Source organism: Triturus cristatus, chromosome 8, assembly GCF_964204655.1.
Source record: "Triturus cristatus chromosome 8, aTriCri1.1, whole genome shotgun sequence".
Lineage (NCBI taxonomy): Eukaryota > Metazoa > Chordata > Amphibia > Caudata > Salamandridae > Triturus > Triturus cristatus.
The window spans coordinates 587,475,768-587,491,283 of NC_140591.1; positions in this window are offsets into that span (position 1 = coordinate 587,475,768).

A 15,516-nucleotide genomic window follows, 5' to 3' on the forward strand; every position below is an offset into this window, starting at 1 on the left:
ACGGCGATGGGCACCTGCTTCGCCCCCAGTTATGCAAACTTGTTTGTTGGCTGGTGGGAGGAGCAGGTGCCCAGAACCTATGAGAGGGATAACATGAATGCAGGGTCATTAACTGGTATCGTTATATTGACGACATATTCATAGTATGGCAGGGTAATGTGGAGTCAGCAGAGGGCTATATTAAAGATTTGAACAAAAACAATCTGAACTTACACTTTTCGGGTACAGTAAGCCCAGTGGCAGTGGACTACCTGGACCGGAAGGTGTTTGTGTCAGAAGGGCAAGTTCATACTGCTCTGTATCGTAAGATTACAGCAGGTAACTCCACTCTATATGCAACCAGCAATCATCCATGCAAATTGGTGCAAAGCATCCCTTACGGAGAACTTTTAAGATGAAAAAGAAACAGCTCTCGCACATGTGACTTTGAAATAGCCGCCAAAGATTGTTTGGCGAGATTTGAGAGGAGAGGTTATGACTCTGTTCTTTTAGAAAACACACTAAGAAAAGTAAGAGGTATTCCTAGACAACATCTACTGAAAGAAAGCCAAGTAGCGAAAAGAAAGTTAGTTAATACACATGAGGGTAAGTTCAGGATGGTCACCACTTACTCAGCAGAAGCAAACCATCTTAAACGCATGCTGAGACAAAATTGGCACATTTTAAAAACAGATAATGTAATAAGTCAAGACATTCCAACGTATCCGCTGGTGACTTTTAAGAAAGCTCGGTTACTGAGAGATAGACTAGTAAGAAGTCATCTTGAAAAAGAACCCCATGGTTTGGGAACCCTTAGGGAAATGAGGGGTTTCTACCCATGTGGGAAATGTAAGGCCTGTTTGAGTAGTAAAAGGGTACTGTCTTACAATATCCCTGATGTGAAAATCAAAAGACCAATTACAAAATTTCTGACTTGCAGCACATCGTATGCAGTGTACTGCCTTATATGTCCATGTAGCTTATGCTACATAGGCAGTACAATACATCCCCTTAAAATCAGAATACTAGAACATCAGAGAGCAATAACAAAGAGCGATGAATCATATCCGGTAGCGAGGCATTACGCCGAGAAGCATTCCAGTAATAGGAATATGCTACAGTATTATGGTTTAGACTATGTGCCTGAAAGTATCCGTGGTGGGGACAGATTAAAGAAATTGCGAAGACTAGAGTCACGCTATATTGTGGACTTACAAACTAAGTCTCCTAAAGGTCTTTATAGTGGAGAAGAAATAGCGTCACATCTAGGTATCTGATTTGATCTGAAAGGCAAATATGTAAGTGAACAGCCATAAAGTTTTGTATTAACTTGACGGCTAACCCGTGTTGACTGAAATAAATTGTAAAATTGAGAAGTAAAGTGCTGATATTACATGATTATGAAATGAAATGCATAGGGGTATTTAAATTGTGTAATTTAGAAAAGAATTGCTGAGATGATGGGGTTTCGTATGATTATGAATATTTATTCAGGTCCAATTAATGGAACGATAGATTTAACATGCCTACTGATGAATTGTGCATTGATGAAAATGAATAGGGACCATAGCCGATCCACGGCAAGATAATGATTCAGAGGATATAATTTTGCCTGATATAGGCGCTGAATTTTAAACATGGACATATTGGATTCGTAAGTGTGCTTGTTAATCAAAATGAAATTCGGCACTACAGCTATATTAAATGTAATTTGGATTTGCCGATATACGGCTTCATTGTGATGTGAAATAGACTTGTAATCATAATGGCCGAGCGATCTTGAGCTACCTTGATTAATAACATCATATTATGTCAGCACACAGTTATCATTTGTCATAACATGTTTTAATTTTAATTTCAATATGAAAATAAGAGTTTCCTTTGAATGTTCGCACATTTCAGCAAGAATAACTAACTTGCTGTCATTATATATTGCATATTACAAAATGGCGTCGATATCGGCTATTATGCGTTAAGTCCCTTTTTTGTCACGACGCACTTTTGTAATACTTAAAAGATGGCGTCTTCCTGGTGTGCCGGTAACATCGAAGAAGGCAGTTCGCCGAAACGCGTTTGTTTGGTCTGAATAAAAGATCCTGAGAAACGTCACCCATGAGTGCTTACTTTCCTTACAATATGAGAATGGGAGCTGAAACATATATATATGTATATATATATATGTTTATATATATATATATATTTAGTTTAAGTAATTTTAGTAAGTTTATACCTTTACCACGCATACCTTTGCATTGTAATGGCATGCGTGGTAAAGGTATATGCGGGGTAAAAATTTGCGGGGAGATTGTATCGCAGAGTAATTGCACCCACGTTGTGAAAAATGCGGAGTGATGGTATGTGGGGTAATTGACTGTGGAATATTGTCATATATTCATCTTGCAAAAATCACTCAACAAGTGAAGTCCTGCTCTGCTGAGATCGCTAGCTACTCCTTATAATCTTGGAAGGTCATTCAGATCTTCTTGAGCTCACCTACTACAGGTCCTTAAGTTTAGTAGAACTTGTGGGGTTGGCAGGTCATTTTCCCATCAGGCCCCTTACTTTCAAACACTCTCCCCCTTAAATTACAAAAGCTGTCCAACGAGCTCTCCTTTCGTAAGGCCTTGAAAACTTGGCCTGCTGCTGGTGAGCTGGCAACAATGACTGTTCTAGCACTGGGAGGTCTTCTGGTAGCTATTTGCTTTACAAGACTCATAGAATAGAAAAGAATCCTACCACTACAGAAACCCTGGGACTTGGAAACTTTTATGACTGCAAGACCTCGGTATGACCGGGACAAATTTGCCGAGCCGATCCACCCAAAGTGTATTGCTACTGTGTGGAAGACTCAGGTTTAAACCTCTTGGAGATTCTCTGCACCAGCAAATCTGGGTCAGCGGGACCTTGCGGAGAAGGTAACTGGCCGTGTGGAGCCATCTTCCCATACAGCCTGCAGCTTTGCCCTGCTGAAAGATTCTGAGCTCTGAAAAAAGGACTAAATGTAAACATGAAAATCTTGACCAGGTGAAGGTGCCAAAAGTATCTGGCTGATGAGAGGAATTCCCGGGCACGAAATTCAAAATTCTGTCAATCTAAGCTTTTCTTGCCAAAACCAATGGCTTCACTGTGATCACATCCATCAGCCATCCAACCTTGTGGAATCCTCTTTGCTACTATCTGCTGCCTTGCCCTGCTGAAGATTTTTTACTTTGATTTTTTAGTTCAAAGGCAAAATCAGCGACCGGGTCAAACCTGGTTTCTTTATCTGACCCTTAACAGCCTCAAATCATACCTAGGTCCCGGTCTACTATGGCCAGTTAACTGCGGTTGGTGCTTAATGCTTTTTGGCTCTATTTTTATTTGAGCCTGTAAAAAGTCTTACCTCTGGTTCCCCTTATTGGATTATTTCTGTTTTCATATCATTTTATTAAAATGTACTCTATTTTTCTAATTCAGTTTGGAGTTTTTATTGTGGTGTGACTTCATTACCATTTTGGTACGGCATAAATGCTTTGCACATTACCCTAAGTTTCCCTGTCTGCTCCATGGCATGGCTACCAGGGGTTGGACTCATGTTAATTTAGTCACTTTGAGGGTTCACCCTGACAAGGACTCTGATTGTTATTTGACGCGTGTAATCACCTTCTCACAACTAACGACCCAATTTCTTACAAAATTGGTACAATACCATGACAGGATTTTATGAATCCACAGTCTCACATTCTTTAACCATTGAATGGCATGCATGTAACACATGCATTAGTTCATTTTTAAAGAAATATTTAAAACAGATATGGAATGTATTTTGTAAAATGCATAGCTGCAAGATGAGTTTCAAACATATGTTTGCTGTACTTTCTTTATTCTTTTTAAGGTCAAGATTACATAAGTGCAATATGCATCTTTCTCTAATGCTAAATGTGCAGATGAATGTGGCGTGTCAGGTAATTTTTCTGAAACAGAGGTTCACAATATGGACCACAACCTTACGTTTAAATGTAGATTAGTAGAAAGTTGTTATAAGATACATTCTTCTGATTGTAGTAAGGGAATCGGTGTGTCTCTTGGTAAACAAAGATGGTATAGGCTTAGCATAAGTTATACTATTAACATTCTTAATACATTTTATGGATTAACCTATACTTACAAAAGTAGACAACAAAACAGATCCCCTCATGCACTAACAAACCAGACAAATGTACTACTATATAACATTCGGATGGAAGATACATGCGAACTGGGACTAAACAAACCATTTGCTGGCCCATGGGAAGATAGGAGTGAGTCAGAGGGAGGGTGTGGGTGGGAATGTTTGTGGTATAAGTAATGGGGAGGTAGGAGGAATATGTTAAATTGACACAGAATGATTGTAAATACCAGTAACATAGATGCTGCTACTGCGATTTATATCACAGTCACTACAGTTCCTAGTCGGTTTACAGCTATGTACCGGTATATGTTTGCCAAGATGATCGCTATCTGAACACAGCTTGTAACACCAATAAGTATTATGTAGCATTTGGATCGCAGACATGCAGAATTCTTAAGTGAATAAATCAATAAAATGTGTTAAAAACCATTCTTAATAAATTAAATATATAACTTGCCTATTAATCTTTCCGATATCTTAGAGAACAGAGATGCCCTCCTTATTATTAGAATAGTTGTTTTGATGGCTGAGTCCTAAATGGCACCTGGGGGGCATCAGCAGATCTCCACAAGAGGTGGTAGCAAGAACAATACTTACCACTTTGTAGTGACCCCCTCTCCCTTCAGGTAGGAGCCAACAATGACCAATCCTTGTGGGGAAATTACTAAAAATGTCCCCTTTGTTAGACAGAGACTTTCCTCCTCGGCGATTCATGGGGCCATTAGGTGGAACGTGATGAGTGTCTTTCTGTAATCTCTCTCTGCAGAGACACCTCTTACCAGTGCAGTTAAAATTTCTTGTGAGGCATACACATTTTTATGTTATGATACCCCTGTTTCTGAAAGACCAGCATGCTGTCTCTTCACTATTTATAAAAATATGTCTTCTAAACAAGGGATCTTTTACTTACGTTACTGCTTTATTATATTCAGATTATATTTAAGACGATTTAACTTGCATCTGTATGCTACTTTGGATGATATAAATCAAGCACTTGCAAAGCCAAATAGTTTCACCTATCCATTGTGCTTTCTGACTTTTTGGCTTCACTAATGCAATTTGTCAATTATCTTCCACATCAGCAAAAAGAAAAAATGCTTGCCAATGCAAAACAGCATAGGCAAAACAAATAAATCCGCCTAAGCGAGATGACATGCATCACCACTCATGCACAGGTACTCATTAGGACAAAGCAGACAGACTTTTTAGCTTTTAATTTACTATTCCATGTTGACAGACACCAATTTTAGAGCAGTAAATTGAGAAAGTGTGTGCAAAGTGCATCAAAGACAAAGGGGTTACCCAGTTGCAAATATCAGCTGCAATGGCCTTTCAATAAAGAAAAATCGAATTTTGCTTTTTTTTAAAGTGTGATGGTGAGTGGCAGGGATCATCATAGGAGTGGGTGTGGATGTGTGTGTCAAAGACAATGCTGGAGCTAAGCATTGGGATATGGGGGAAACATGAGGTAGCAATAGTGTATCTTTCTGAAAGAAGGTTTAAAAATAACATTAAAAAAGCTGAACAATGAGGGGTTAGGCAGGCAATGGCCATGTTGTGGGGGAAGAAAGAGCAACACAAAAAGAAGTAGATTTGAGGTGCAAGCAACACACAAGGGAGAAAACATGGAAACACAGGCACTCCAATGGAGACCTGAAAGAAAAAGTAAAAAGTATTTCCACAAATAGAAGTTGTGCAAGTATAAAGGTCATCCAATCAAAAGTATAATAAAGAAGCCTAGCTCCAGGAAAGGGACACACACAGAAGAGGAAGGAAAGCATTCAAGTAAGAAGCAAGCAAATGAGACTGATAAGAAAGCCAACCAATGATAAGCAATGGTCCAAACCAAAGACCACTGTAAGTATTGGTATACTAGGCAATAGGTCTTTCACAACAGAGAGCTAAATGCTGTCTGTAGGGAAGACTTACAAATCTGCTTTAAAGAAAGCTGTGCACACCTGCAGAGAATGGCATTGCCACTTTTACAGGATACCAGGGAAACTGTACCATGTGTGTAAGCCAGTTCCCTACTGTTTGGGGGAGCTGAGAATTTACACAAAGGGTAGCTTCGACAGCACCCATTCTCTTTAGGGCCACCCATAAAGGACAGGTGCAGAATTTGCCTTTTAAAACATGCTCCCTGCAAGGAAAGCAGCATCTAGATACAAGGACATATGAATGAATTGTCTTGTATTTGGAAGAGAAACACTACTTAGCAATTACAATTTTAACATGGAAACACCTGTTCTGCAATGTGACTCATTTTAAATGTATTTGCGTTTTTTGAAAGCACTAAAAACTTGCTGAAGTGTTTAAGTCACAGGATGTTCCACCTACTTGCATGGCGTGGGAAACCGTCAGTCATTTTAAAACCGTACTAAATACTTTCACAGTCAAGAAATATACGGATAAAATGCCTGTGACTCAGAATTAAAAGCACACCCTATGGTTTTTAGTTTATTTTGGGGGTTTTTGTCAATTGAAATGCAAGAAAGAAACTTCTTTGTAAAAAATTAGCTAGCATCTTCCTCTGGTTTGTTTACACCTGGAGATGAGTTTCCCAGACTAGGGCAGATTTACAAACCCCTTGCGCCACCTTTGCGTCACTTTTAACATGGGAAATATGCCCTTAGGTGTGTATTACCCTCTGTTGTCAACTTTCATATTTGTGTCTTCCTCTTAACAGAACTTTGCACAGTTCATGAACTCTAACAAGAGGTGAACTAACATTGTTTAAACCATCTCGTTTTGATAATGCCCCAGCAGTAAATGGGACTCGGGAATGGTCATTTCTTAGAATCAGCAACGAAATGACCGCAAAAGAGCACACGGCTCTCCTTCTTCAAGTCAACATACATGATGCTCAGCAGACGGAAGCCTCTTCTGGCTCCTTATTTCATCCACTTTCCTGAATTTACACGCTTGTGAAAGAATGGGCGGAACCTTTGCAAAAATAATGTTGAAACATTTGTATTAAACTACAACTCTGACTACCAATAGGATTGTTGGTGCCTTATAAATTGTTTTGTTTTACATATAACATGCAACATGCAAAATAATAAAAGGAACATAAAATTACAAATTAAACATAAACCACCAAAAATGGAATGAAAGCTCTAGCCTAGAAATGAATAAAGAAGACATGGGGAAAGGAGATGAATCAACATGTGATGATCCATCGATGCTATAATGATCTTGTTAACTAGAAAAGCTTTGAAGACAAAGGCGAAGAAAGGAGTGCTGAAGACCTCTCAAAATGCCATAAAAATAGGTTATCGATGAATTACCAAATGCCAGGAGATCCATAAGGAATTGGTGCAGAAAACGTCTCAAATATTAGTTAGGGTATAAGCTTAAAGGGTAGCAACATAAATGGCCCAGTGAAAGAGGCGCGACACTAAAACACCAGATACCCACTGGCGCTCCCAATTTCTTTCTTGTTTTTAGAATATATTATATCAACACCACTAACTTTCACAAATATGTTCTTATAGTGTTAAAAAAGTCCCAGTAGCCAAGTACTCTATTTCCCATTCTTTGTTTATGTTCTACTTTGTAGAATAAAACTTTAGTGTCATTTAATGCATTTATCGTATCTCCACGTACATGTATTATAGAAAAGTAAATGGAATCCAGATCCGATAAAAAAAAAGTCTTGCACGTTTTATGGATGGATCATCCTTTTCAAGGCATTGTGTTCTAATGTATGTTGATATAGTTTCAGGGGAACGTTAGCCATTTCTGTCAGGGACTGAAATGTCATTATTCTGGTAGCTCCTAGTAGATCAGTATATCAGTTTCATGCACAATGAAGCCTGGTCGGTGCCTGCGCTGTGTTGCCAGGATCAGCAATAGCAAATGTAGCTCTTTCAAATTCCAATGTTGCTCATGATAAGGCTGTTGTCTGCGTACAGTATTCCCACATATACCCGAGCCTATTCATCTCCAATCAGCAGGAGAAATGGAAAAATATTTTTGGGCAACTAAAACAGGCTATTTATGCACAAGAGTTTTGAAAGTGATGCATCAATTCCTAGCCAAAGTACATTTTTCGGTTACCAGCTATAAGTCAGGCATCGGAGTGAATGAAAACTTTTACAGCAATGGAAGCGAGAACATTCCAAACAGGTCCTTACTATCTCCCTATTTTCTACCAAGGTCCCAAAATTAGCTGAAAAATTCAATATATGCATTGCATAAAACTGGTATTTCTTGTAAGGCCCCAACAGCGCCTTGCATCGCTCATAGTCAGTGATCTATTCCATGGTATGCACTGGTAGAAGCAAGGAAGGTTGGGCGTTCATTCCATGAATGAGTGGTGTTCATTCAGGGAGAGCTAAATGGTGATTTCATCTTTGAGAAGAGTTTTAGGGCCATCTTGAAGACTTTGGAAGTGTGGTGTATAATCTAATAGTAGAATGTAAGCCTAGTCCTCAGAATATGCCTGGTGGCGTCCTACCTTTCATAGTGATGTAGAGTTCACAATGGGATCATTTTAGAGACGGAAGCCCTCATCACAAAGGCTCATTTTTATGCTTCTTTAAAGGAACTGTTAGGAATATCTCTGATATTGGAAACAAATGTGTTTGAAGTAGCACTTCCTTGTTTCTTGATAGACCTCCACCACAACTCCAGCTGCAACTACAGTGATTTAACATAAGCCCTAGTGTAGAGGAGATATGCAAAACCTCAGGTGAAGTCAGCATAAGAGAGTGTAGTGGTGAAATCAGTGGAAACTTTATGAACTCCTTTAAACTTGAGAAACTGTGTAAATATTGAGTAATTCTTGATACTTAGACAACCCTTTTGGCAGTGGAAATCAGCGAAAGATGAGCCTTTTGGATAGAATTTGGTGCTATCCAAATACTGCTTGAAGGATACATTTTACGTGGTCATCATAATTCACAAATTGGCTACACTGCACCTTTTAGCTTTACAGTTGCAGCCATCCTCTCTACAGCAGTATGTGGCATTTTTCCATGACTTAAAAGGTACCCGCACTAAGCAACCACCTTCTTTAATATACCCCTATAAAGAAATGCCTCTTTTTGCATGATCACCCTCAAGGTTTTGCAATAATACTATTGGCTTGTAGACTCAGAGAGTGCATTGAGGGCTGCTAACCAGATTTCAGTGCCATTGTTCTAACCCTACACAGTGTATCGTTGATTGGCTTATACCCAATGGGTATAACTTTCCGTACTTATAAGTCTCTGATATATGGTACCAGGGGTACCCATGGCCTGTGAGCAATACTTTCCTCTACCCGATCCACTACAGCTTGTGCTGATTGTGTGGAGGGATGCAAGAACGCGATCTAGCGCCTGACTCGAATTTTCCTACTTCCTGTAGGACACTCTGCGGGGGCCATTTTGTTGAAGAGACGGTCTAGTCTCCTGCTCTTACCGGCTGCCTAGCAGCAATATTAACCGCAGATGGCGCCGATGCAAAGCGGACGCGCGCAGCGGGCACACCGCTGGCGCGCCAAAGGCAAGCCCATCTGCACCCATCCGCACCTGGAACGGGCCAAGAGCCAGAAATGATACATCTCCTCTGTCAGACCCCTCACTTACAAGGGAGTTTTTATTGTCATTTAATTCAGCAGCCACCATGTGTCACAACATATTAGATGCTGCCACATGGGTGGGTCCGATCAGCTGTAAATCCTGCAAACGATGTTCCATCACACTCAGGCCCCCCCCCAAGTAAAAAAAGAGCCCCGCTGAGCAGTCTGCACGGTGACCTCATAAATACTAGGTCCATGGGTAAACACGCACTTCACATTTATGATTTATTAACTAATGAAAATCTTGATTGTCTTTTTGTGACCGAAACATGGCTAAAGGCCTGGTGCAATCCAGATATTGCGAATGCACTCCCCCCCGGATATCTCATTCAGAGATCGGACAGATTAGAGCAACATGGGGGAAGCCTGACAATCATCTCTCGTAGCTCCCTGAGGTGTTCCATAGCTCAACTACCTGACTTAATAGGCGTAGAGGGCGTCAGTTTCTGTCTTCAGCTACATGACTCCTTTTTTTTTCAGGAGTACTCTTTTACCGCCGTCCCGGACCCTATAAAGACTTTCTAGATAACATTGGAGAAGTAAGCAGCACATTAGCTCTTAGATTCTCCAACCTTACGGTGTTAGGTGACGTTAATCTACACTTGGATTCACAAAATGACCCAGGGGCAACTTGCTTCAAGGAAATAATGGATATACTTGGTCTAGAACAATGCTCCTTAGATGCCACACATAGTGCAGGCCATACGTATTTGCTCTAACCTGAATACTCTTTTAAGGTTAAGCCCCCAGTTGAGCAAACATGGACCGATCATAAATGTATCCCTTTTGAAATTTTGTCAAAAAAGGAGCCCCCATCTAGGGAAAATAATACCAAGGCCCCTCAACAGGTCAAACCCAGATGGAAGGAATTAACATCTCACCCAGATTTGCTCTTGGAAGCACTGAAGTGTAGACAAAAACTTGCTAGGAGACCCTATCACTGATACCCAGCTCTTTGGTCAATGGATGTGTGCCCTGAAAGATCGGTTGGCACCTCCGGTTCCTCATCAAATCAGACCAAACAAAAGGCCCTCGGCCCCATGGTATTCGCAAGCTCTAAATGAACTTCAAAGCCTGGTCAGTACATTAGAGCGCAGATGGCGCCGAAAATATGAGGATACAGAGCTAAACAATTTTAAAGTAGCCTTTAGGAAATACCATGCTTTGATTAAGGCTACCAAAAAAGCCTACTACACTGAGGCAATTAATAACACCAAGGCAAACCAGAAAATTATTTTTTAAATAGTCAATCAATTTACGGATCCTAAAAGCATACAACAAGAGATTCCCCCCTCTCAGAGTCTCTGTAATGACATTGCAGATTTTTTTTAAGAGAAAGTTTGCATACTACAAAAAGATTTCCCTCCGTCTATCCTTACCTTCACCAATAAAGATCTGTCTGCAGATCCGGACAAAACTTGAATGCGTATTTTTAAACCAATTTCCCTCGAAGAATCGCGCCAGGCAATTCTGGCAATAAAATCCGGTTCCCCATTTGACCCTTGCCCTCCAGTATTATTACACACTTATATTGATACTGTGAACCCTAATATAAACAACATAATACATTCCTCTCTTTCCACTGCTAAGATCCCAGCTGATTGGAAACTTGCAGTGGTAAAGCCCCTCCAAAAGAAACAAATTCCGGACCCTACTACCCTATCAAACTTGTGCCCATCTCTCTCTTAGCAAGTCTATGTAAGCTGACAGAAAAATTTGTAAACAAGCAACACACAACTTACCTGGAGAAATCAAATTTGCTCCATCCCAATCAATCTGGTTTCAGAGCCCAACACTCTACAGAATCTGCTTTATTGTATATGGCTGAAAATCTCAAAGCCACTATGGATCAAGGCAGAAGAACAGTATTGGTATTGTTAGACCTGTCGGCGGCCTTCGACACGATCTCACATGCCATCCTCTTAGACCGCCTTGCTTCTTTTGGCCTCACGGGTACCGTCCTGGCATGGATGAAAAACTTCTTGCAGGATCGCAAGCAAGTGATCGCACTTGGCCAATCTAAATCACAAGAGAAGGGCCTCCTCTAAGGGGTACTGCAAGGATCAAGCCTCAGTCCGACTCTCTTTAATGCCTATATGGCTCCATTGATTAAGCTGATATCGTCCTTCAATATTGATACTATCTCATATGCGGATGATACGCAGCTTATCCTGGTATTAGAGAATAACACCACACAGGCAGAAGATAATCTCCGCAAATGTCTCACTGCAACTTTCAGTTGGATGAATGCAAACCATCTTAAGTGCAATTCTGAGAAAACTGAAATTCTACCTCTAGGCCAAGACCACCTTTTCTCACCCAAATGTTGGTGGCCAGCAAATACCACCCCTCCTCCTAATACAGTAAATGTGGTTAGGAATTTGGGAATAAAATTTGACACTACTCTGTCATTTAAACAGCAGTCACTGGCAGTTGCTGGAACTTCCTTCCATATTATTAAAACTTTAAAGGGATTCTCTGATCTGATCCCCTTTTCAGCAAGGCAAACAGTGGCCGTATCCCTTATTACATCAAGGCTAGATTACTGTAATAACCTTTATACAGGTACCAATAAGTCAGTCCTGCATAGGCTACAAATGGTCCAGCATGCTGCAGCATGACTAGTACTGAGGTGGCCCAGGAAATCATCTGCATCAGCGGCTCTAAACACACTTCATTGGCTGCCAATTCACAAACGCGTTCTTTTCAAGGTCCTCCTCATCACCTTTAGGGCCTTCCACTCCTCGGGCCCTCAATACCTTCACACACGTTTTAAACGATACGTTCCTTCCCGAAGTTTAAGATCATCAAAGGCTAATCTGCTAAAAATACCGGATTTTAGACTGGCAACGAAGGGATTAAAGTCACTCATAGTGCTGGGCTCAAAGGCATGGAACAAACTCCCTCCACAGCTTCGCCAGTTTATTTCTGAGTTCCAGTTCAGGAAAGTTCTGAAAACCTGGATTTTCAGTGCGTCTGATTCTCTCTGCAAAACTCTGATCTGATGTCCCTATAAAAACCATCAGCAGTCAACCAGGTTTCGAAGTTCCTATCCCTGGTTTCCGTTTAGCGCCATGATGCTCCTCGGAGTGACAGTTGAGCTCTATAAATGGATCATTACATTACATTACAACTGCCCCCCAAGGCTGCATCATTTATTATGCGACCCTGGATGTGACAATGTGCCACTGCACACTGGCAGAGCAGTTTTAAACTGGTACCTCGACTTTACATTTAAATTTATGGCAAAGCCCAAGCCTCCCTTTTAATATATATGTCACCCCTACAGCAGGCCTATCATGTCCAAATTCACAGTGCTCTATATTAAAGAGTAGGGCATGTATTTTTATATTTCCTAAGAGTTAAAACCCCAAATTGTCATTTTTACAGTGAAAAAGCTAGTAGCCCTATTGGTGAATACAGAGTTACATGCTAAAAACTCAGTTGTGCTAACTCCTGAATGGGACTACTAAAGCTAATACTTCAAGGTATCAAAATAATTGTTACATTAAACCCAACTTAATACCAAAGTTGAATTTAATTTAATTAAGAAATGCAACTATTAAAAAGTTGCCACTCTGTTGCCTAAGTCTTCCTAGGGCCGCTGACAGATTCTGGCAACAAGACAGACTTCTGTCTTCCTGTGGAGAAGTGTGAACGACTCCCAGGAGTATGAACAAGAGAGGCCTGTCGCTGGAAGAAATGTCACCTCTTTCTGGCAGGAAACAACACAGAATGTTAGCCCAAAAGGCAAGCTTCAAAAGAGAAGCTGCCTATGAAGGGCAAATGGTGGACACATATGAGTGGGGCTGCTCTTTTGTTGTGGCAGATGGGTTGGCATTAGGGACAGAGAAGAGTGACCAGTTGCCAAACCGATTGATCCGTGTAGCCCTCAGATAGCCAAACCTCTAGGGTGGGCTACCAAACTCCACACACCGAGAGAGGGGTTCTGCCATCTTGGGAGTGGGTAGAATAGTGCACTCCAGGATAGCTAAATGCCACACATTGCAGGAAGTTGCCATCAGGGGGTAAGGACCCTAGCCACCCTATGGCTAGTAACCGCTGTATCCCTTGAGTGCACTTTCTGGGCATAAATATGGCAACCCTAGCACCCAGAACTCACATCACATCTGGACTGAAGAGAGGACTGAAGAAGGACTGCCCTGCTGTTTCCTGCACCTGACCAGAGTGCCTCCACCAACCGCTGGACTGCACCTTCTGATCCTTGGGCTAGCAAAGAGAGGACTGTGCTTACAGAGTCTGGCTCATGGAAAAGTTGCTTCTGAGCCACAGACAGAAGAATTACTCTCCAAGAGTGAGTTGGGTGATTTCCTGTTACAGCACCAGGCCCACAAAAGCTGAAGAAGCCTGTTCTGGCCAGTCAGTAGCCACAACCACCTGATCGCAAAGGACTGCCGATGTGCAGCCCGGACGACCAAGTCCCAGTGCTCAAAAGTTGCAACTGAATCTGCAGAACCTGGGAGAGTCGTCGGAGTGCATTTGGTCACCCAAGATGGACACTAGCCTTCACCAAAGGGAACCACAGGCTTTTTTATGACCGGTGACACCTGGACTTTTGCTGGACCAAAGAGGACTTAGAGGAACAATGACCCCTGTGGCCAAAGCAGCCCCATCTGGAACATGGACCGAGGTAGCCTCAGGAAGAATCCTGTCAACCACACAGCATCCTCAGCATCTTACACCATCTTCAGCATCCTGTATCCCTTGTATCAGGACCACTCCATTAAAGTCAATGGCAGTTCACACATAGAGTCTGGAACTGGACTTAAGACTGCATTGGTGACAAGGTAACTGTCCTACTACTCCTCATTAGCACCTCAGACCCTTCTCGTCTCAGAATTGGTCACCCAAATTGGGTCAGGATAGCCAAGCTTTGCGAATACCACTGCTTGTTCGTGTTTTTGAGTGAAAAGTTGTGATTTACGATTTACTTAGAAACTCATATTTCCAGAACATTCTGGTGGATCTTGTTAATTTTTGTGTCTAAAAATTAATAAAGATAAGATCTATTTATATAAAATGGTGTCAGATTTCTTTCGTGTCGCGTGACTTCCTTATTTCGTTGTTTTGGCATGTCTAGATACTTTACACTTGTTCCTTTGTTTAAACCTGACTGCTCATAGCCACAGCTACCCAGTGTTGAGCAAAGGATTAACAAACAAGCCTGACTATACCCAGGTCAGTAACATGAGTGTATTCCAAGGTAAGGTCACACAACCACAACATATAATACCACACTTTCATCACAACCCCTCTAACTACTATAGAGTTATGAAGTAAATGTCAAGTGTAAACTGCAGCTTTTTAAAGTTCAAAACTATTCCTAGTCATACTTTTCAACTTTATTTCTTAGTTTGAATTTTTTATAAATATATCAGTGGTACAGACTAATCTCTCACAATGCATTTGCACTTTTTCACATGATTTGAAAGGTATAGCACGTGAACACTATTCCATTGATTCCATTTCTGTTTTTAGGGGTGTTCTACTAAATATCAAGAATAGGAATATTGTAATACCTCAATATCATAGACAAAATATTGAGGGACAAAATATTAAACAGTAAGTAGAGAAGATATAGATTTATTATGACTAACTCCAAATATACGTACATTGACAATAAATATATATAGTAAGGCTCAAAGTTTCCATAGGAAAACAGTTTTTCATTTTGCCAAAAACTTTGGCGCCGCTTGATAAATCTTCAGGAAATTGCCCAAAACATTCGCCTTTTTGGTTCAGCTGCCGTGTTGAAAGTTTTGGGGTGATCCATCACGCAGAGGCTGAGAATAAGGAGGAT